This window comes from Staurois parvus, unplaced genomic scaffold (assembly GCF_062004578.1).
Source record: "Staurois parvus isolate SC_StPar_1 unplaced genomic scaffold, SC_StPar_1.0 ptg000118l, whole genome shotgun sequence".
Classification (NCBI taxonomy): Eukaryota; Metazoa; Chordata; class Amphibia; order Anura; family Ranidae; genus Staurois; species Staurois parvus.
Window position 1 is genome coordinate 5,149,292 of NW_028317914.1, and position 22,043 is coordinate 5,171,334.

The window sequence follows — 22,043 nt, forward strand, 5'->3', positions numbered from 1 at the left end:
TGGATCTACTTCGGGGAACATTCTTTTATTAAAGGACTTGTCAAAGAATGACTCCTGCCTTTTTTCCACACTACAGCTTTTTTTTTTGTGAATGGGTAGCGGTACAATGTACCCCATACTCATTCATGTGGAGGAGGGGGGCCGGGATCTGGCCAGGATCCGATAAGCCCCTCGCCCACAGACCCCCACAATCACCGGCCAGGGTTGTGGGGAAGAGGCCCTTGTGTCCATCTATATGGGGACAAGGTGCTTTGGGGGGGTAACTTCCCCTACCCCAAAGCACCCCCCCATGTTGAGGGAATGTGGCCTGGTATGGTTTGGGGGTTTCCTGACCTGCCGGGCTGCATGCTCGGATAAGGGTCTGGTATGGATTTTGGGGGGGACCCCCACGCCATTTTTTTTCAATTCTGGAGTGGGGCTTCCCTCAAGATCCATACCAGACCCGAATGGCTTGGTATGGATGGGAGGGGGGACCCCATGCCGTTTTTTTTTTTAAATTTTTTAATTGCCTACAATTCTTTCTTTTACATTCAGCTGTCAGTGGGAACCCCGCTGACAGCTGAAACATGATGCATGCTTTTCACTACTAAAATTTTGCACGACTTGATAAAATCATGCGTTATTTTAGTAGCCTTTTTAGTGGATTCAAATGGATTTAAAAAAAAAAATGCTATGTGGTATCCTACCGCATACTTGGATGCGGTAGGATACCGCTTAGGGAATTGTGCCCTGGATATGGACCTGTCAAAAAACGCTTCTAAACGCAAACACTTATAAACACAGTTAGTCGCATTTACAAGCATTTGGCATTTGAAACGCTGATAAAATCTACTCCTGAACGCAAGTTTGCTGCGTTCAAAACACGACTGTAAACTCAACTGTTTGTAAACGACTGTAAATGACATGGTGTACATGGACACATAGGAAAACTTTAGGGAGAGTTCAGGGGCTGCTGAAAAAAACGCAGAAAAGCTCCTGAACGTCAGTTTATCAGCTGCGGTGTACAGGAGCCCATAGAGTCCATGTCGTTCAGCAAAGTCAATCACAAACATACTCCAGTATCTGGTATCTTCAGGGGGAACCCCCAAGTTTAGAAATCTTCACAGTGGCATCCTTGGATCTCACTGTTTACAACTTTCTTTGAGGAACTGGAGACACGGGCAGAACTAGAGATGAGCGAATCGAACATGACGAAGTGGAATTCGTTCCGAAGATTTGGAAAAATTCTATTCGCGACTAATCCGAAGATTAGCAAACTTCGGATGCACGAATCGAATTTTCCCAAAAATGGCGGCGTCATGTGTGGCGACGGAGAAAATGGACAGAGAAGATGGGGCGGGGATCTCTGGGAAGGCACGCAGACAAGGCGCGCTGACCCATAATGCATTCATGACATGTGATCGCATTAGCCAATCAGCAGCCAGCCAGCACTGTGTAATGGTGGAGCTATAAATCGCGGCCATCTTAGAATTCTCCATTAGCCTCTGGTCATTCAAGAGAGACAGACCTGTGTGTATTAAGGGACAGAGTTAGGGCCACAGAGACTTTAGGGCCACAGAATCGTTACTCAGGGACACAGAATCGTTACTCAGGGACACAGAATCGTTACTCAGGGACACAGTGTTCAGTGTTGTGCGCATGAAGCCAGACACCAAAGGGCAGCACAGACCTGTTATTACTCGCTCAAGCATGGCTGAACAAAACCAGTCTCTACCACAAATTGGACCCAGACCTGCCCAGGGTCTCGTAACTAGATTGCACGGAGGAGTAGAGTCCGTTATCGGAATTAAATAGACAAAACGCCACACCAAAAAGAGTGGCCATTTCCAACACTTATTCCAGAAAGAGGAACAACCCGTTTCATATACGGCCCGTAGACGTTTCACGTCTGCCACATTCAGTCGATTTAAGACGCAAGCTCCACTTCCTGTGGTCTCTGACCGTCGATATACCTTTAAGTGTCAGCTTTGAAGCTATATTCCCTCCGGAGCACTGACACTGGTGCCCTTCCGTCAACATGCCTTTAAGTTTCAGTTTTCAACCATATTCCCCACAGAAGCCAAACTCTTGGGTATCCCAGAAGCTGCTCAGCGGGTCAGGGCAATAAAGTTCCCGGTTCGCAGGTTGTTCCGTCTTATGGATGGAAGTACGACGGTATATGATCTTCTTCGCACCCACGGCATCACCTCATAGAATCTCTGCATTGCATCTGCAATCACAACGCTGACTTCCCGAATCGCCACTCAGCCATTGGACTCTTGATAGTCGTCTCCCCACACTGCTGCTGGGGGGACTTTTTAACCTAGGCCTGTGTATGGCCTTCAATTGAAGCTGCTTTTGCTCCGCCACTCTGCCATTGGACTCTTGATAGTCGTCTCCCCACGCTGCTGCTGGGGGGACTTTTTAACATAGGCCTCTGTATGGCCTTTAATTGAAGCTGCTTACGCTCCGCCACTCTGCCATGGGCCTCTTGGGTATCCCAGAAGCTGCTCAGCGGGTCAGGGCAATAAAGCTCCCGGTTCGCAGGTTGTTCCGTCTTATGGATGGAAGTACGACGGTATATGATCTTCTTCGCACCCACGGCATCACCTCATAGAATCTCTGCATTGCATCTGCAATCACAACGCTGACTTCCCGGATCGCCACTCAGCCATTGGACTCTTGATAGTCGTCTCCCCACACTGCTGCTGGGGGGACTTTTTAACCTAGGCCTGTGTATGGCCTTCAATTGAAGCTGCTTCCGCTCCGCCACTCTGCCATTGGACTCTTGATAGTCGTCTCCCCACGCTGCTGCTGGGGGGACTTTTTAACATAGGCCTCTGTATGGCCTTCAATTTTAGCTGCTTACGCTCCGCCACTCTGCCATGGGCCCCTGTACCGCCTCCTCATGCTGCTGCCAGGCCCGTAATCTGCCATGGGCCCCCGTACCGACTCCTCATGCTGCTGCCAGGCCCGTAATCTGTCATGGGCCCCTGTACCGCCTCCTCATGCTGCTGCCAGGTCCAGAGTGTGTCATGGGTCCCTGTACGGCCTCCCATTGCTGCTGTCTCCATCGCCACACTCTGCCATGTGCCACTTTCAGGTCTCCTCACACTGCTGGTGGGTTCCATTTTGTGATAGGGTGCTGTATGGCCTCCCATTGCTGCTGCCTCCACCGCCACACTGTGGCTCCACACTCTGGTTTTGGCCCCGTGACTGCCCAAATGAGTGAAGTGTGCGGTGATTCTAAGATCGACGGCACTCATCTGCATGTCATACTGACTGACAGTATTATTTCTCTTCCCCAGCAGACTCCAAGGGCATTTAAATTAAAGGTACAGTGTTCTGCACTAATATAAAGGCTCTCTAAAGCCTAGAAACGCCCTTTTTATAAGTTAAATTCGCAGCGAATATATTCGGCTCGAAGCGAATTTATTCGGCGAATTCGGCGAATCAGTCGAACCGAATTTTTGAATAATTCGCTCATCTCTAGGCAGAACCATGAAAAAGGAGCAGGAGTCAACAATGGCAAAAACAACGACAGTGGCTGCATCTCTCAGACTCTCCAAAATATTTTCTAGGTGTATTGAAAGCTTATCAAACGTGCACTTTGACTTTGGTTAGTCAGTAAGTATGCCATAGTGCCGGTTACTTGCAGTGCACTTTTAAGGACTTCAGACCAGTCAAGAAGGCAAAGTTTCAACACTTTACTTAAGAAAATGCAAAATGGTACAAAAGATCCAAAATATAATTAGAACAGTCCCATAGACACAGTCTCTCCCTAATTCTATAAACTGTAATCCTGGCCAGGCTATGTGCTGCCCTGGCAGACCTGCAGAGGTAGAGTCCATGTTGTTTAGCAAAGTCAATCACAGGCATACTCCAGCATCTGGTGTCTTCAAGGGGAACCCCCAAGTTAAGAAATCTTCACAGTGGCATCCTTGTACCTCTCCGGGAACAGCTTTCTTCAGGGAACCGGGGACATGGGCAGAACTGTGGAAAAAGAGCAGGACTCAACAATGGTAAAAATAAAGATGGCGGCTATATCTCTCGGACTCTCAGAAATATTCTCTTGGTGTATTTAAAGCATATTAAACATGCACTTTGACTTTGGTTAGTCAGTAAGTGTGCAATAGTGTTGGTTACTTGCAATGCACTCCATTTAAGGACTTCAGACCAGGCAAGAAAGCAAACTTTCAAAGCTTTACTGAAGAAAATGCAAAACAGTACAAAAGATCCAAAACATAATTAGAAGAGTCCCATAGACACAGGCTCTTGCTAATTCTCTAATCCCTACTCCTAACCAGGCTATGTGTTGTCCCGGCATATCTACAGAGGTAGAGTCCATGTCGTTCAGCAAAGTCAATCACAGGCATACTCCAGCATCTGGTGTATTTGGGGGGAACCCCCAAATTCAGATGTCTTCATGGTGGCATCCTTGCACCTCCCCAGGTACAGCTTTCTTTGGGGAACTTGGGAGATGGGCAGAACCATGGAAAAGGACTCAACAATGGGAACAACAGCGACGGCGGCTGTAGCTCTTGGACTCAGCTCACTGTCCACTTTTATATGTACAGGTGCATTGGGTTGGACCCAAGGATCCTGCCAAAAGCCGAAGAACCAGAAAAGGCATTAACCCCTACCCTCCCATTCAGGGCAGCACCTATCTAGATAATTTCAACTTGCTTACACACCAAGTTTTTCCAGATTTTCTATGTTATCTAATAGTTCTTGTTGACCACATGCTGAACTTATCCCACATTGGGGCATTATGTTACTGCTATCCAAGATATCGCCAACAAACCATGTTTAAGTAAATGGGACACTTTAATATAACCAGCAAAACAAAGCGGCATTTTGAGGACATTGGGGACTTTTTCTCCAGGCAGCAGTGAGCATAACCGGTGCATGGGGAAGAGTCTGTTAGAGGCCCAGAAATTCTTTCTGTTGGTGACATTAATGTGTTCTGCTATTTATCTAAATATGGTGTACTGGTGAAATCTTGGATTGAACTTATGGTGTAGTGATGCCATCCACCATTCACCACAGCGCCCTCCTATGACTGGGTCCTATTACTGTATGAACAGTGCTGGACTCTGTATTAAAACTTCTGGCCCAGTCCACACCTGGGAGATATATATATATATATATACACAGAAATGCAGCGCTCTAAAATAACATATAAAACTAGTAAAACAGCCAATAAAATCGTATAAATGGAAATGCGCTTAATGAGCACTAGGATGAAGATGCTAAAAGCGTCTAAATATGACGCATAAGGTGCAATAGTGGCATCCTACGTAAAAACATTCAAAAAATCAAAGAGGTGCAAAATCACATAAAGGATGATAACTATTACAGCAACAAATTATATTAAAGCTAAAAAACCGCACTGTGGAGCGCAACGGTAACGGTGCTAGTAGCGTCTAGGTGTGACGCATACAGTGTGATAGTGACATCAAATAATGAAATAAATGTTCAATATATTAAACAGGTGAACTCCTGTGTTTCCAGTGGATGTGAGAATGAGTATATATTGCACTAACCAGATAGCGCAATTAAAAGCGCATTTGAGTACATAGACCACTCCTGGTCATCAGCATCCTAGGGGTAACCTCGGGGATCATCTGGTATACGGCCGCACATCAGTTGATCATCTGACTGCTACTCTCCAGATCTCCAGGATAACTCCACTCCAGGTGTATATGGACCAAAAATATGCACTAAAGGAATCCACCTTAAAAGCTCATGAACAAATGAGCCAGAAAAGAAGTGTTTGATAGTGCAGTATGTTTTTATTAATATGGGGAAACAAAATCACATGAAAGAACACTAAGCACTCGCATCTGGCAAGATGAATGTATAAAACAGATTCAAAGAAGGCCGCCGGCCTTCCTCGTGGCCCGTGCGGCGTGACGTCACTGGCTTGGCTCCTCCTTATCAGTTAGCATTGTTCCCAGCTTTATATGTGTACTATGGACCACCTCCCTCTATACCAAGGAGAAAAGGAAAGGAGGAAGTGTTCTTCAGTCCTAGGGTGACAACACTGCTCCTCCATAGATATAATACACTGAGTCAGTGTTGTCATGATAGAGGAAATGTGTGGTACTGTGGCAGCACCCAAATATTGCAGAGTTCCCCTTTAAACTTTAATATTTTTGGCAGCCTCTGCTTACAAAAGCAAGGTCACCAGCTCACTTCCCCCCTCCGTTATTTCCTGTGAAGTAATGTGTTCCAGCTTGTAGCTGGTATTCTTATCTGTAGCTGGCATTCAAGGCTATATACTGCACAGTTTAGAAAGCCTTTTGAATGTACAGTAAGTGAAAGAGGAAAAATATGCATTGTGACGCAATTGTTAATATGTATACTATGTACCAGCGCTGGTTAAATAAAAGGTTTGTTTTTGCCTCAATTTCTTGTCCGGAGTTTCCCTGGTATCCCCGAAGTTGCCTCTACAGTACTGGCTTGATCACCAGCTAAAACGTAAGAAAGAAAATGTCCCAAAAAGAGAAAACTAGTGCAGCCACCACAACTAAGGACCAGTAATCTACATATTCAGTTTTTGTCTTTGGGTTTATATACATTTTACAGATACAATCTTGTGAAGCTATCTTGATGGTTTGTAGAACCAGTTGCTAGACACACATACTATTTTCTGTTATCTGTTAAAAAAATACCTCTTATAACTTCCTGTGTAATGCTCTTCGGGAGGGGATTTGGTAAAGAGAAACCCGCACAATCAAAATAACTGGTGTGACAATGTGAGAGGCTGCATGATAGTCCATCCATTTAAAATAAGTATACAGTTGCAAGAAAAAGTATGTGAACCCCTTGGGATTACGTGGAGTTTTGCATGAATTGGGCATAAAATGTGCTCTGAACGTCATCTAAGTCACAACAATAGAAGAACACAGTCTGCTGAACATAATACTACACAAACATTAGATGTTGCCATGGTTTAATTGCACATAACATGTAAACATTCACAGTGCAGGGAGGAAAAAGTATGTGAGGCCCTAGCTTAATGACGTCTCCCAGAGCTAATTGGAGCCAGGAGTGAGCCAACCTTGACTCCAATCAGTGTGATGATATTGGATGTGTTGCTCACAGCTGTCCTGACCTTAAAAAACACACACCTGTTTTGGGTTTACTTGTTTCAAGAAGCACTGTCTGATGTGAACCATGCCTCGCAGAAAAGAGCTCTCAAAAGACCTACCATCAAGAATTGTTGATTTGCATGAAGCTGGAAAGGGTTACAAAAGTATCTCCAAAAGCCTTGATGTTCATGTGTCCACGGTAAGACAGACTGTCTACAAATGGAGAAAGTTTAGCACTGTTGCTACTCTCCCTAGGCGTGGTCGTCCTGTAAAAATGACTGCAAGAGCACAGCGCAGAATGCTGCATGAGGTAAAGAAGAACCCCAGAGTGTCAGCTAAAGACCTACAGAAATCTCTGGCACATGCTAACATTTTTGTTGACACATCTACAATAAGGAAAACATTAAACAAGAATGGAGTACATGGGAGGACACCACGGAGGAAGCCATTGCTGTCCAAAAAGAAGATTGCAGCACGTTTGAAGTTTGCAAAAGAGCACCTGGATGTTCCACAGCACTACTGGCAGAATATACTGTGGACAGATGAAACCAAGATTGAGTTGTTTGGGAAGAACACACAACACTATGTGTGGAGAAAAAAAGGCCCAGCACACCAACATCAAAACCTCATCCCCACTGTGAAACATGGCGGAGGGAGCATCATGGTTTGGGGCTGCTCTTGCTGCCTCAGGGCCTGGACGGATTGTTGTCATTGATGGGAAAATGAATTCCAGAGTTTATCAAGACATTTTGCAGGAAAACGTACGACCATCTGTCCGCCAACTGAAGCTCCGCAGAGGATGGTTGATGCAACAGGACAATGACCCAAAGCATACAAGTCATTCAACAAAACAATGGCTGCAACAGCACAGAATACGCCTTCTGGAGTGGCCCAGTCAGAGTCCTGACCTCAACCCCATTGAAATGCTGTGGCATGACCTTAAGAGAGCGATTCACACCAGACATCCCAAGAATATTGCTACACTGAAACAGTTTTGTGAAGAGGAGTGGTCCAAAATGACTCCAGATCTTTGTGCAGGTCTGATCTGCAACTACAGGAAACGTTTGGTTGAGGTTATTGCTGCCAAAGGAGGGTCAACCAGTTATTAAGTCCAAAGGTTCACATACTTTTTCCTCCCTGCACTGTGAATGTTTACATGTTATGTGCAATTAAACCATGGCAACATCTAATGTTTGTGTAGTATTATGTTCAGCAGACTGTGTTCTTCTATTGTTGTGACTTAGATGACGTTCAGAGCACATTTTATGCCCAATTCATGCAAAACTCCACGTAATCCCAAGGGGTTCACATACTTTTTCTTGCAACTGTATGTGAGTGCACTCAAAAAGTGAAGCTGCTATGCACACAGGCAATCATAGTAAAACCTCAAAGAATAATAAGATGGTAGTGCAGTGCTAAAACTATATAATGATCATAAAATTGATAAAAGTTCATAAAACCAATAGTAAAAAAAGTTAATAAAGTGACTTTCAGTGCTCTTAAAGGTGCTTGTAAAGGTGCAATGAATTGCCGATCCCTTCTGATGACGTGCGGGTGCATGAAACGCGTAAGAGAGCCAATTAGCAACGTGGAGCTCCGGCGACCATCTTTATTGAAGGACGGTTAGTCCTGGTCTTTCACTGTGGTTTTACACTGCTTTTACTATGTTCATTTGAATGCGATTTTTCAATTTATAAGGATATAATCGACTACACTATGGGCATATTCCTGTGTTTGAACTCCCGAGTGGAGCATTAATTTCCACATGCCCTATGTGTGATAACGATCCATTCCAGTACCCAAAGGGATCCTCCTGCCTACCCAGGAAGCAGCATCCACCTAACCCTTAAGGGGAACTCTGGCTTAAAGTCCCAGGATCTGATTGTCCTACCACCCTGTCCTTCAGAGGGAAGTCACCTTAACATCTTACCTACCTTGATGACTTCAGGATATATTTATACTGGCGCATATTAATTGCACGTCTGGTGAATGCGCAATTCTCCTCATCTCACTGCACAATCACAGACGTACCAGAATTACAAGCACCTCTAAGAGCACTGAAAGTCACTTTATGAACTTTTTTTTACTATTGGTTTTATGAACTTTTATAAATTTTATGATCTTTATATAGTTTTAATGCTGCACTACCATCTTATGGTCCAGCCATTGTTTCTGAGAGGGCACAGAGCTAAGCAAAGCATGATAGCCCATCCATTGTTTCTGAGAGGGCACAGAGCTAAGCAAAGCATCATAGTCCATCCATTGTCTCTGAGAGGGCACAGAGCTAAGCAAAGCATGATAGTCCATCCATTGTCTCTGAGAGGGCACAGAGCTAAGCAAAGCATGATAGTCCATCCATTGTCTCTGAGAGGGCACAGAGCTAAGCAAAGCATGATAGTCCTGCCATTGTCTCTGGGAGGGCACAGAGCTAAGCAAAGCATGATAGCCCATCCATTGTCTCTGAGAGGGCACAGAGCTAAGCAAAGCATGATAGCCCATCCATTGTCTCTGAGAGGGCACAGAGCTAAGCAAAGCATGATAGCCCATCCATTGTCTCTGAGAGGGCACAGAGCTAAGCAAAGCATGATAGCCCATCCATTGTCTCTGAGAGGGCACAGAGCTAAGCAAAGCATGATAGCCCATCCATTGTCTCTGAGAGGGCACAGAGCTAAGCAAAGCATGATAGTCCATCCATTGTCTCTGAGAGGGCACAGAGCTAAGCAAAGCATGATAGTCCATCCATTGTCTCTGAGAGGGCACAGAGCTAAGCAAAGCATGATAGTCCATCCATTGTTTCTGAGAGGGCACAGAGCTAAGCAAAGCATGAAAAATGAAGCAAACACTTTACTCACTGACTGCCTTTATGAGTTAAGGCATTTATCTTAGCAGATCCTATCAGCCTTGGAAATCACGGAAATATTCTGTGGGTGTATTAAAACCATATCAAACATGCACTTTGGTTAGTCAGTACTCAGTATTTTATTTTCTCCTGTTGGCAAGTGAACAGTGTTAGACAGAGTCCTAATAAGCTCATAGTGCTATTTCTCCTTTGGTGATCGGCTACTGGGTAATGCAAGATCTGCACAATCACCATAAAGTGATTGTAAAGGCTTAACTTTTTTATCTGAATGCATTCTATGCATGAAGTTAAAATAAAACCTTTTGTGTTCAGCTCCAATACTTACCTAAACCCAATCTCAATCCAGCGATGTGCATGAGAGCAGCAGCTATCCCAATTCTCTCTCTCCTCACTGGTCCAGAGAAAGCAGCAGGAACCATTTGCTCCTGCTGCTGTTAATCACAGCAAAAGAGGAGGGAGGGGGCGTGGGGCTGAGTCCCACTCTGTGTGTTAAAGGACACACACAGTGGGGCTCAGGAATGAACACGAGTGCCCCTGCAGCAAGCAGCTTGCTATGGGGGGCACTCAGCAGGGGGAAGGAGCTAGGAGAGCCAGCGGGGACCCAAGAAGAGGAGGTTTTGGGCTGCTCTGTGAAAAACAATTGGTAAGTATGACATGTTTGCTTAAAAAAAGATAAAAAAATATACCTTTAATATCACTGTAATTGATGATTGTTACCCAAACATGCATGTTCGCACTTGGCTTTTACCTGTGGAAAGTAGATGGGGAGTGGTAATTGGATTTTCCTAGTGCTAGCCTCTTTCAAGGGAATAATGTGATTGGCTGGATAAAGTTCCACCTGTAAAAATATACAGACAGTTTATTATGCTTCAGTATGAATGAACACAGTGTGTGATCAGTTCACTGTTTTCATTCAGAAAAGGAAGGGGCCGGTACAGGGGTGGACTGACAACTGACAATAGGGGATCATGGGGCCCCTGTGTCCTTGCCCAAACTCAAAAAAGCCCATGAAAAAGGTACCAGGGGCCTCATGGGGTCCCGTACCGACCCCGGGCCCTTGGGCAGTTCCCGAGTTTCCAAATGGTCAGTCCACCCCTGGGCCGGTAAATGTCATATTTACCGACCCTTCCACGGCTCTTCATCCTGAGGCAATTGGCAGGAAAGGAGAGCTGCAGTGCAGGGGGCGAGGGGTTGGGGGGACCAGGGGAATGCACAGGGGGACACAGGCAACAAGAGGAACAGGGATAAGGTGGAGAGGGGGATTTGGGTGGGAGGAGAATCGGGCTTTTAGCTGCTGCAGGAAAATACGGCCACTCAGGTCTAGTAAATCCTACCCCCGCCACCCCTCCTGTTCAGGTGTGTGTGTAGCATGGGCGGGGGTCACCATTGTGCCCCCTATTGCTAAACCCATGCTGTAATAATTTATACATCATTAAAATTATTTTACAGCTGCAAGCAGTGTAAGTACCCTAATTTGACCAGGTATGTATCCTCTCATAGTCCCTCTACAGCAGTGGTTCTCAACCTTTCTAATGCCGCGACCCCTTAATACAGTTCCTCATGTTGTGGTGACCCCCAACCATAAAATTATTTTCGTTGCTACTTCATAACTGTAATTTTGCAGTGGGAGGAATAGTGCCCCGTCATTGGTGTCAGTGGAAGGAGTAGTGCCCCATCACTGATGTCAGTGGGATGAATAGTGCCCCATCATTGGTATCAGTGGGAGGAATAGTGCCCCATCGTTGGTATCAGTGGGAGGAATAGTGCCCCATCACTGATGTCAGTGGGATGAATAGTGCCCCATCGTTGGTATCAGTGGGAGGAATAGTGCCCCATCGTTGGTATCAGTGGGAGGAATAGTGCTCCATCACTGATGTCAGTGGGATGAATAGTGCCCCATCACTGGTGTCAGTGGGAGGAATAGTGCCCCATCACTGGTGTCAGTGGGAGGAATAGTGCCCCATCACTGATGTCAGTGGGATGCATAGTGCCCCATCGTTGGTATCAGTGGGAGGAATAGTGCCCCATCACTGATGTCAGTGGGATGAATAGTGCCCCATCACTGGTGTCAGTGGGAGGAATAGTGCCCCATCACTGGTGTCAGTGGGAGGAATAGTGCCCCATCACTGGTGTCAGTGGGAGGAATAGTGCCCCATCACTGGTGTCAGTGGGAGGAATAGTGCCCCATCACTGGTGTCAGTGGGATGAATAGTGCCCCATCGTTGGTATCAGTGGGAGGAATAGTGCCCCATCGTTGGTATCAGTGGGAGGAATAGTGCCCCATCACTGATGTCAGTGGGATGAATAGTGCCCCATCACTGGTGTCAGTGGGAGGAATAGTGCCCCATCACTGGTGTCAGTGGGAGGAATAGTGCCCCATCACTGATGTCAGTGGGATGCATAGTGCCCCATCGTTGGTATCAGTGGGAGGAATAGTGCCCCATCACTGATGTCAGTGGGATGAATAGTGCCCCATCACTGGTGTCAGTGGGAGGAATAGTGCCCCATCACTGGTGTCAGTGGGAGGAATAGTGCCCCATCACTGGTGTCAGTGGGAGGAATAGTGCCCCATCACTGGTGTCAGTGGGAGGAATAGTGCCCCATCACTGGTGTCAGTGGGAGGAATAGTGCCCCATCACTGGTGTCAGTGGGAGGAATAGTGCCCCATCGTTGGTGTCAGTGGGAGGAATAGTGCCCCATCGTTGGTGTCAGTGGGAGGAATAGTGCCCCATCGTTGGTGTCAGTGGGAGGAATAGTGCCCCATCGTTGGTATCAGTGGGAGGAATAGTGCCCCATCGTTGGTATCAGTGGGAGGAATAGTGCCCCATCACTGGTGTCAGTAGGGGGAGTAGTGCCCCATCACTGGTGTCAGTGGGAGTAGTGCCCCATCACTGGTGTCAGTGGGAGGAATAGTGCCACATCATTGGTGTCAGTGGGAGGAATAGTGCCCCATCATTGGTGTCAGTGGGAGGAATAGTGCCCCATCATTGATGTCAGTGTGGTGGAGGGGAGAATAGTGCCCCATCATTGGGGTCAGGGGGGGGGGGGGAAATAGTGCCCCATCGTTGGTGTCAGTGGGGGGAGGAATAGTGCCCCATCGTTGGTGTCAGTGGGGGGAGGAATAGTGCCCCATCGTTGGTGCCAGTGGGGGGAGGAATAGTGCCCCATCGTTGGTGTCAGTGGGGGGAGGAATAGTGCCCCATCGTTGGTGTCAGTGGGGGGAGGAATAGTGCCCCATCGTTGGTGTCAGTGGGGGGAGGAATAGTGCCCCATCGTTGGTGTCAGTGGGGGGAGGAATAGTGCCCCATCGTTGGTGTCAGTGGGGGGAGGAATAGTGCCCCATCGTTGGTGTCAGTGGGGGGAGGAATAGTGCCCCATCGTTGGTGTCAGTGGGGGGAGGAATAGTGCCCCATCGTTGGTGTCAGTGGGGGGAGGAATAGTGCCCCATCGTTGGTGTCAGTGGGGGGAGGAATAGTGCCCCATCGTTGGTGTCAGTGGGGGGAGGAATAGTGCCCCATCGTTGGTGTCAGTGGGGGGAGGAATAGTGCCCCATCGTTGGTGTCAGTGGGGGGAGGAATAGTGCCCCATCGTTGGTGTCAGTGGGGGGAGGAATAGTGCTCCATCGTTGGTGTCAGTGGGGGGAGGAATAGTGCCCCATCGTTGGTGTCAGTGGGGGGAGGAATAGTGCCCCATCGTTGGTGTCAGTGGGGGGAGGAATAGTGCCCCATCGTTGGTGTCAGTGGGGGGAGGAATAGTGCCCCATCGTTGGTGTCAGTGGGGGGAGGAATAGTGCCCCATCGTTGGTGTCAGTGGGGGGAGGAATAGTGCCCCATCGTTGGTGTCAGTGGGGGGAGGAATAGTGCCCCATCGTTGGTGTCAGTGGGGGGAGGAATAGTGCCCCATCACTGGTGTCAGTGGGAGGAATAGTGCCCCATCACTGGTGTCAGTGGGAGGAATAGTGCCCCATCACTGGTGTCAGTGGGAGGAATAGTGCCCCATCACTGGTGTCAGTGGGAGGAATAATGCCCCATCACTGGTGTCAGTGGGAGGAATAGTGCCCCATCACTGGTGTCAGTGGGAGGAATAGTGCCCCATCGTTGGTGTCAGTGGGAGGAATAGTGCCCCATCGTTGGTGTCAGTGGGAGGAATAGTGCCCCATCGTTGGTGTCAGTGGGAGGAATAGTGCCCCATCGTTGGTATCAGTGGGAGGAATAGTGCCCCATCGTTGGTATCAGTGGGAGGAATAGTGCCCCATCACTGGTGTCAGTAGGGGGAGTAGTGCCCCATCACTGGTGTCAGTGGGAGTAGTGCCCCATCACTGGTGTCAGTGGGAGGAATAGTGCCACATCATTGGTGTCAGTGGGAGGAATAGTGCCCCATCATTGGTGTCAGTGGGAGGAATAGTGCCCCATCATTGATGTCAGTGTGGTGGAGGGGAGAATAGTGCCCCATCATTGGGGTCAGGGGGGGGGGGGAATAGTGCCCCATCGTTGGTGTCAGTGGGGGGAGGAATAGTGCCCCATCGTTGGTGTCAGTGGGGGGAGGAATAGTGCCCCATCGTTGGTGCCAGTGGGGGGAGGAATAGTGCCCCATCGTTGGTGTCAGTGGGGGGAGGAATAGTGCCCCATCGTTGGTGTCAGTGGGGGGAGGAATAGTGCCCCATCGTTGGTGTCAGTGGGGGGAGGAATAGTGCCCCATCGTTGGTGTCAGTGGGGGGAGGAATAGTGCCCCATCGTTGGTGTCAGTGGGGGGAGGAATAGTGCCCCATCGTTGGTGTCAGTGGGGGGAGGAATAGTGCCCCATCGTTGGTGTCAGTGGGGGGAGGAATAGTGCCCCATCGTTGGTGTCAGTGGGGGGAGGAATAGTGCCCCATCGTTGGTGTCAGTGGGGGGAGGAATAGTGCCCCATCGTTGGTGTCAGTGGGGGGAGGAATAGTGCCCCATCGTTGGTGTCAGTGGGGGGAGGAATAGTGCCCCATCGTTGGTGTCAGTGGGGGGAGGAATAGTGCCCCATCGTTGGTGTCAGTGGGGGGAGGAATAGTGCCCCATCGTTGGTGTCAGTGGGGGGAGGAATAGTGCCCCATCGTTGGTGTCAGTGGGGGGAGGAATAGTGCCCCATCGTTGGTGTCAGTGGGGGGAGGAATAGTGCCCCATCGTTGGTGTCAGTGGGGGGAGGAATAGTGCCCCATCGTTGGTGTCAGTGGGGGGAGGAATAGTGCCCCATCGTTGGTGTCAGTGGGGGGAGGAATAGTGCCCCATCGTTGGTGTCAGTGGGGGGAGGAATAGTGCCCCATCGTTGGTGTCAGTGGGGGGAGGAATAGTGCCCCATCGTTGGTGTCAGTGGGGGGAGGAATAGTGCCCCATCGTTGGTGTCAGTGGGGGGAGGAATAGTGCCCCATCGTTGGTGTCAGTGGGGGGAGGAATAGTGCCCCATCGTTGGTGTCAGTGGGGGGAGGAATAGTGCCCCATCGTTGGTGTCAGTGGGGGGAGGAATAGTGCCCCATCGTTGGTGTCAGTGGGGGGAGGAATAGTGCTCCATCGTTGGTGTCAGTGGGGGGAGGAATAGTGCCCCATCGTTGGTGTCAGTGGGGGGAGGAATAGTGCCCCATCGTTGGTGTCAGTGGGGGGAGGAATAGTGCCCCATCGTTGGTGTCAGTGGGGGGAGGAATAGTGCCCCATCGTTGGTGTCAGTGGGGGGAGGAATAGTGCCCCATCGTTGGTATTAGTGACACAAATGATGGGGCACTATTCCTCCCACTGACACCAATGATACTTACTTTGCTGACCCCTGCTCCAGCCTGGGCTCGCTCTCTCACTTACCTGTCAGCTGTCTTCCTTCTCTGGCCGCTCTCCTCTTCACTCGCTCCGGCAGCTCCCTCGATCTTCTTTGATGTACGCGCGCTGCCGCTCGGCTCCTCCTCTCCAAGCTTCACCTCCTCGCCGGTGATTGGCCGCCTGTGTGCCTCTCCTGAGCTACAGTTCCGGTGGCCAATCAGCGGCGAGGAGGCGGAGCTGCTGAGCGATCCCGGAGGTGTGGCCAGGTGACAGGAGCAGCGTATCATCCCGCCCACACATCGCCTGAGACGGAGGAGCGGTGTCTCGGTTCCTAAGACCATTGGAAATATGTGTTTTCCGATGGTCTTAGGCGACCCCTGGGAAATGGTCGTTCGACCCCCAAAGGGGTCGCGACCCCCAGGTTGAGAACCGCTGCTCTACAGCAAAGCTGGAGTGTCAGAAAAAGAAGCAGAAAAAAAATCCATTTAATTCATGTGCTGGCAAAGAGCATGCTGATAGGAGCAGCAAGCAGAGTGACAGAGAAATTAGCTAATTACTGTCCTGCTTTTTCTAATTGTCCACTAACAGACTGGGGCAGGTCCAGGACAACCGGGAATCAGAGGAATTGGATTGAATAATGCTGGTCATCAGACAAAGGCCATATAGCAGCAGAAAAAAATAGGAAATCTCTGGATTAAAAGTAAATATTGCAACGAAAGATGGTTTTGTTATTTTATCTTTTTTTTTTAATCTACTGTATGTGATATTCATGTTATCATGTTAGTTTTGGCAGGGGTTCTGTTTAATTTGTTTTTCAGCTTAGTTATATTCTGTAACTCTTAGTACAGCCTATCTGTATACTATGTACAGCCAATCTGTATACTGTGTACAGCCAATCTGTATACTGTGTACAGCCAATCTGTATACTGTGTACAGCCAATCTGTATACTGTGTACAGCCAATCTGTATACTGTGTACAGCCTATCTGTATACTATGTACAGCCAATCTGTATACTGTGTACAGCCAATCTGTATACTGTGTACAGCCGATCTGTATACTGTGTACAGCCGATCTGTATACTGTGTACAGCCGATCTGCATACTGTGTACAGCCGATCTGTATACTGTGTACAGCCGATCTGTATACTGTGTACAGCCGATCTGTATACTATGTACAGCCGATCTGCATACTGTGTACAGCTGATCTGTATACTGTGTACAGCCTATCTGTATACTGTGTACAGCCGATCTGCATACTGTGTACAGCCGATCTGTATACTGTGTACAGCCGATCTGTATACTGTGTACAGCCTACCTGTATACTGTGTACAGCCCAGGGGCGGACTGACCATTTGGAAACTCGGGCACTGCCCGAGGGCCCGGGGTCAGTAGGGGGCCCCATGAGATGCCCCTGGTACCTTTTTCATAGGCTTTTTTGAGTTTGGGCAAAGACACAGGGGCCCCATGATCCCCTATTGCCCGGGGGCCCCATGAGTGGTCAGTCCGCCTCGGTACAGCCGATCTGTATACTGTGTACAGCCTACCTGTATACTGTGTACAGCCGATCTGTATACTGTGTACCGCCTATCTGTATACTGTGTACAGCCGATCTGTATACTGTGTACAGCCTGTCGGTAATTGCCATACCTTCCTAATGCATACACACCTAATTGTAGTATAGGACTGTGCCTATTAGTTGTGGCAGACTCTTGCAGGTAGATTACATTAAAGTCTATAAATAAATGACAACAGAGCCCTGTGCAATGTACAGCATGTGTACGGACTATAAATGTATACAGACCTACAGTCAGAGGCTATTCTCAGTATGTCTCGCCATGTTCTCAGAAGCGATTAGCATTACTGTGAGCCTGGGTTCACATATACAGTATGCAGTGCGGTATATCGCATGTGATTCGCTCAGGAACCGCACCACATTCCTGCGCAAATCACATGCGATTTGTGTGCGGTGCGATTGGAGCTATACATTTTGTATGGCTCTAATCGCACCGCATCCACACCAACAAGGTGCAGGACCCTTTTTTGGGTCCGCACTAGAATCGGATCGCATGGGTATTCACACCTATGCGATCCGATTCTGCACATCGCACCTCGTTTTGCGGACCGCTTTCGGGGTGTTGTTAACTTAACATACACACCTGCATCGGTTTGCATGAACGGGGTGAAAATCTGATGCGGTGAGGAATTCGCACAGAAAACGCTGCAAATTCTGCACTGCATCAATGTGACCCAGGGCTGGACTTCAGTATGTTGTTACTGTAAGTATCGATAGCATATACTGTATATTACCATAAAGTAAGTGGCTGAGCCAGCAAATTACTCACAGGAGAAACAAGCACCATCAAAGTCAGCCTTTTGCCCCAGAATGTTTTTTTTTCCTTTGGTTTATTTTTCCTTACGTCTTACAAGTCTTTCTAGTTCAGATTCAATAACAAGTGATCCCAGCTCTGTTTGGAATCCATAGACTTGTATAAGTGGGTGCGTTACACAACAGTATAGTGACCTTTTACCTAGATCCTCTCCGTCAACAGAAAAAATGTGCCGTACATACATCTGTTACAGACTGTTATTGTAGACCTGTCTCTAGAATGTGGCCCCACCAGTCTCCTCACGCAGTCTAAAGATTCTGTGTTGGATCTTCTATGAAATACTATAAAATGAGTAAATATATTTCTAAATACTTGTCAATGATTTCAGGGAAAAGTCCTGAATAGGGCTGTCAGCTGAGCTTCATAATTAGAGACATGCCTTGTGTTCAGTTATCCCATCACATTCTCTTGTTTTTTTCTTTAATGTTTATGGTCGAGTTCACTATTTATATATAAAACAGTCCCCTTCAGCCTTTCTCACTAACCCCTTAACTAGGCAACACTGACCATCATCTTTCCCCCAAGTGCCTACTTACCTCCTCTGATGGCAGGGGTCCATGATCCAGCCAGTAAAATTCTAGAGCTAGGCTGTCCGAACCTGCACACTAAAGTCTCATAGACCTTAAGGTGATCACCCTACGGCCAGTCACTTACCTCTTCCAACAGAAGGGGCCTCCCATGTTGCCTACATTCTCTTAGTAAAAATCTTTTGCTGGGCTGCATTGTAATGTCCCATAGATATGAATAGGATGTTCCTCCTGCAGTACAGGAATATCTTAACCACTTGACCTCCAGAGGATTTACCCCCCTTAATGACCAGGCCTCTTTTTGCTACTCGGCGCTGCACTAATTCAACTGATAATTGCGCGGTCATGCAATGCTGCACCCAAACAAAATTTACGTCCTTTTTTTCACACAAATAGAGCTTTCTTTCGGTGGTATTTGATCACCTGTGCGCTTTTTATTTTTCACGCTATAAACAAAAAAAAGCCAAAATTTTTGAAGAAAAACAATATTTTTTACTTTCAGCTATAAAAAATATATCGTAAACAAAAATTGGTTATAAATTTAGGCCAAAATGTATTCTGCTACATGTTTTTGGTAAAAAAAATCCCAATAAGTGTATATTGATTGCTTTGTGTGGAAGTTATAGTGTCTACAAACTATGGTATAAATACTGCAATTTACGCCATTTTTCTGCTATACAGCGCAGCACTAGTTTAACGGACAATTGCGCGGTCATGCAATATGGTACATAAATGAAATTTACATTCTTTTTTTCCCCACAAATTGAGCTTTCTTTTGGTGGCATTTGATTGCCTGTGCGGTTTTTATTTTTTGCGCTATAAAAAAAAAGGCTGACAATTTTGAGGAAAAAAAAAAATATTTTGGACTTTTTGCTATAAAACATGTCCAGTAAAAAAAAATGCAAAAATCAAATTTAGTCATAAATTTCTGCCAAAATGCATTCTGCGACATGTCTTTGCTAAAAAAAAAAACAATACGTGTAAATTAATTGGTTTATGTGAAAGTTATAGCGTTTACAAATGGCGGGAAAGATACTGGGATTTTTAGTTTTTTTTTATACTAATAATGGCGGCGATCAGCGAATTATGGCGGTGATCAGGGACTTATGGCAGCGACCAGCGACTTATGGCGGGACTGCGGCGGACATTGACATTGGGAGTACTGACTTGGGGTCACTGACATCCCAAAAACACTAATACAGTGATCAGTGCAAAAAAAAAAACACTGACACTGTACTAATGGAACTGGGGAGGAAGGGGTTAACTTTATTTTGCAGGGAAGGGTTATCTGAGTGAGGGGGGTGTTTTACTAGGGGGCGGGGGTGTGTACTGGGCGGGACAAGGCTGATCGAGAGAAAGAAACTCTTCTTTCTCGATCAGCTCGTCCTCGAGCTGACAGGGAAGTGACAGAAGCACAGCTACTGCAGCTGTGCTCTCTGTCACTGTTTGCCGCCGATCGCCGGGAAACAGCTGGTAAAGACCGGCTGTGACCCGGCAACTGACATCCGCGGCGGTGATCAGCGGGACAGATAGGGCGGCGGCGCGCCTCGCGTGCGCCCCCTATCTGTTTACAAAACACGCGTTTTAAAATGTGGTTTTGCCTGCCAGTGCCGCCCTGCCGCCGTATTTCTACAGTGGCAGGGCGGCAAGCGGTTAACCACTTGTCTACAGGGCACTTATACCCCCTTCCTGCCCAGGCCAATTTTCAGCTTTCAGCGCTGTCACACTCTGAATGACAATTGTGCGGTCATGCAACACTGTACTCATATGACATTTTTATCATTTTTTTTTAGACAGATAGAGCTTTATTTTGGTGGTATTTAATCACCTCTGGGTTTTTTATTTTTTGCTAAACAAACCAAAAACAACAAAAAATTTTGAAAAAAAATTTTTTCTTAGTTTTTATTATAAAATTTTGTAAATAAGTGATTTTTCTCCTTCACTGATGTACGCTAATGAGGCTGTAGTGATGGGCACTGATGGGCACTGATAGACTGCACTGATGGGCACTGATAGGTGGCACTGATAAGGAGGCACTGGTAGGTGGCACTGATGGGCGTTGACAGGCATCACTGATGGGCACTGAAAGGCAGCACTCATATATGGCACTGATAGGCGGCACTGACTGGCACTGTTAGGCAGCACTGACTGGCACTGATAGGCGGCACTGACTGGAAGCACTGATAGGCGGCACTGACTGGCATTGATAGGTGGCACGGAAAAGCAGCTCAGATGGGCACTGATATGTGGCATTGATGTGCACTGGTAGGCACTGATATGTGGCATTGATGTGGCACTGATGGACACTGATCATCAGAGCACACTCATGCTCGGATATTGGGGGATTTGCTTGGAGCCCATGCGACAAAGAGAGATCATACAATAAAATTCCTGGATGGACTTTTGTCTTTTTTTCAGCCAGACTAAGTAACTATGTAACTTCTACCATTTTGGGGGACAGGGTTCTTGGATGACAATGCTGAATTGCAATTCTTAATGCAACAGAACAGCATGCAAGAGGTAATTTTCAAGGAAATGTCAGAAAATGGTAATTGATGACAGGCTCTATTTATTGTATATTTTTTCAATACACTGCGCTGCATTGACTCCCAAAAATTTGATTCTGATGCTTAAATATATGGAAATGCAGGCAACCCAGTGACTAAATGGTTAGCACTTCCATTTGACATCACTAGGGTCGTTTGTTCAAATCCCAATCACGGCACTACCTGCCTGGAGTTTGCATGTTTTCCCTGTGCCTGCGTGGGTTTCCTCCAGGTACTCCAGTTTCCTCCCACACTCCAAAGACATGCTGATAGGTTAATTGGATCCTGTTTAAATTGGCCCTAATATGTGTATGTATGAATGCAAGTTAGGAACTTTAGATTGTACACCCTTTGAGGTTTAGGGACTGATGTGAATGTACAATATATATATATATATATATATATGTAAAGTGCTGCATAAATTGATGGTGCTACTTAAGTACCTATAATAAATAAACCTAATTTAAATCTAATTTTATGTTAGTTTCGGAAGGTCTTATGGGAAAAGTGAATTTGCTTGAGGTGTGTCATGCATCTGTGTGTGTATATAAATAAATAAATATAAATATATATATATATACAGTCATGGCCGAAATTGTTGGCACCCTTGATATTTCTCCAGGAAATCATGTATTTCTCACGAAACGTATTGCATTAACACATGTTTTGCTATACACATGTTTATTCCCTTTGTGTGTATTGGGACAAAACAAAAAAAGGGAGGAAAGAAAGCAAATTCGACATAATGTCACACAAACCTCCAAAAATGGGCTGGACAAAAGTATTGGCACCCTTTCACAACTGCGGATAAATAAGAATGTTACAAGCATGTGATGCTCCTGTAAACTCACCTGGGGCAAGTAACAGGTGTGG

General features: G+C 47.0%; 1 long non-coding RNA gene across 1 annotated transcript; it reads right to left on the minus strand.

Annotated features, from left to right (window-relative positions):
- Positions 1 to 3,671: 3,671 nt before the first annotated feature.
- Positions 3,672 to 18,846, minus strand: LOC149467227 (uncharacterized). The gene is made up of 3 exons (XR_016311989.1): positions 18,752 to 18,846; positions 10,685 to 10,774; positions 3,672 to 3,972 (listed from the first exon to the last, which is right to left on the minus strand). It is a non-coding gene; the product is annotated as an uncharacterized LOC149467227 (long non-coding RNA).
- Between the last annotated feature and the right edge of the window lie 3,197 nt (positions 18,847 to 22,043).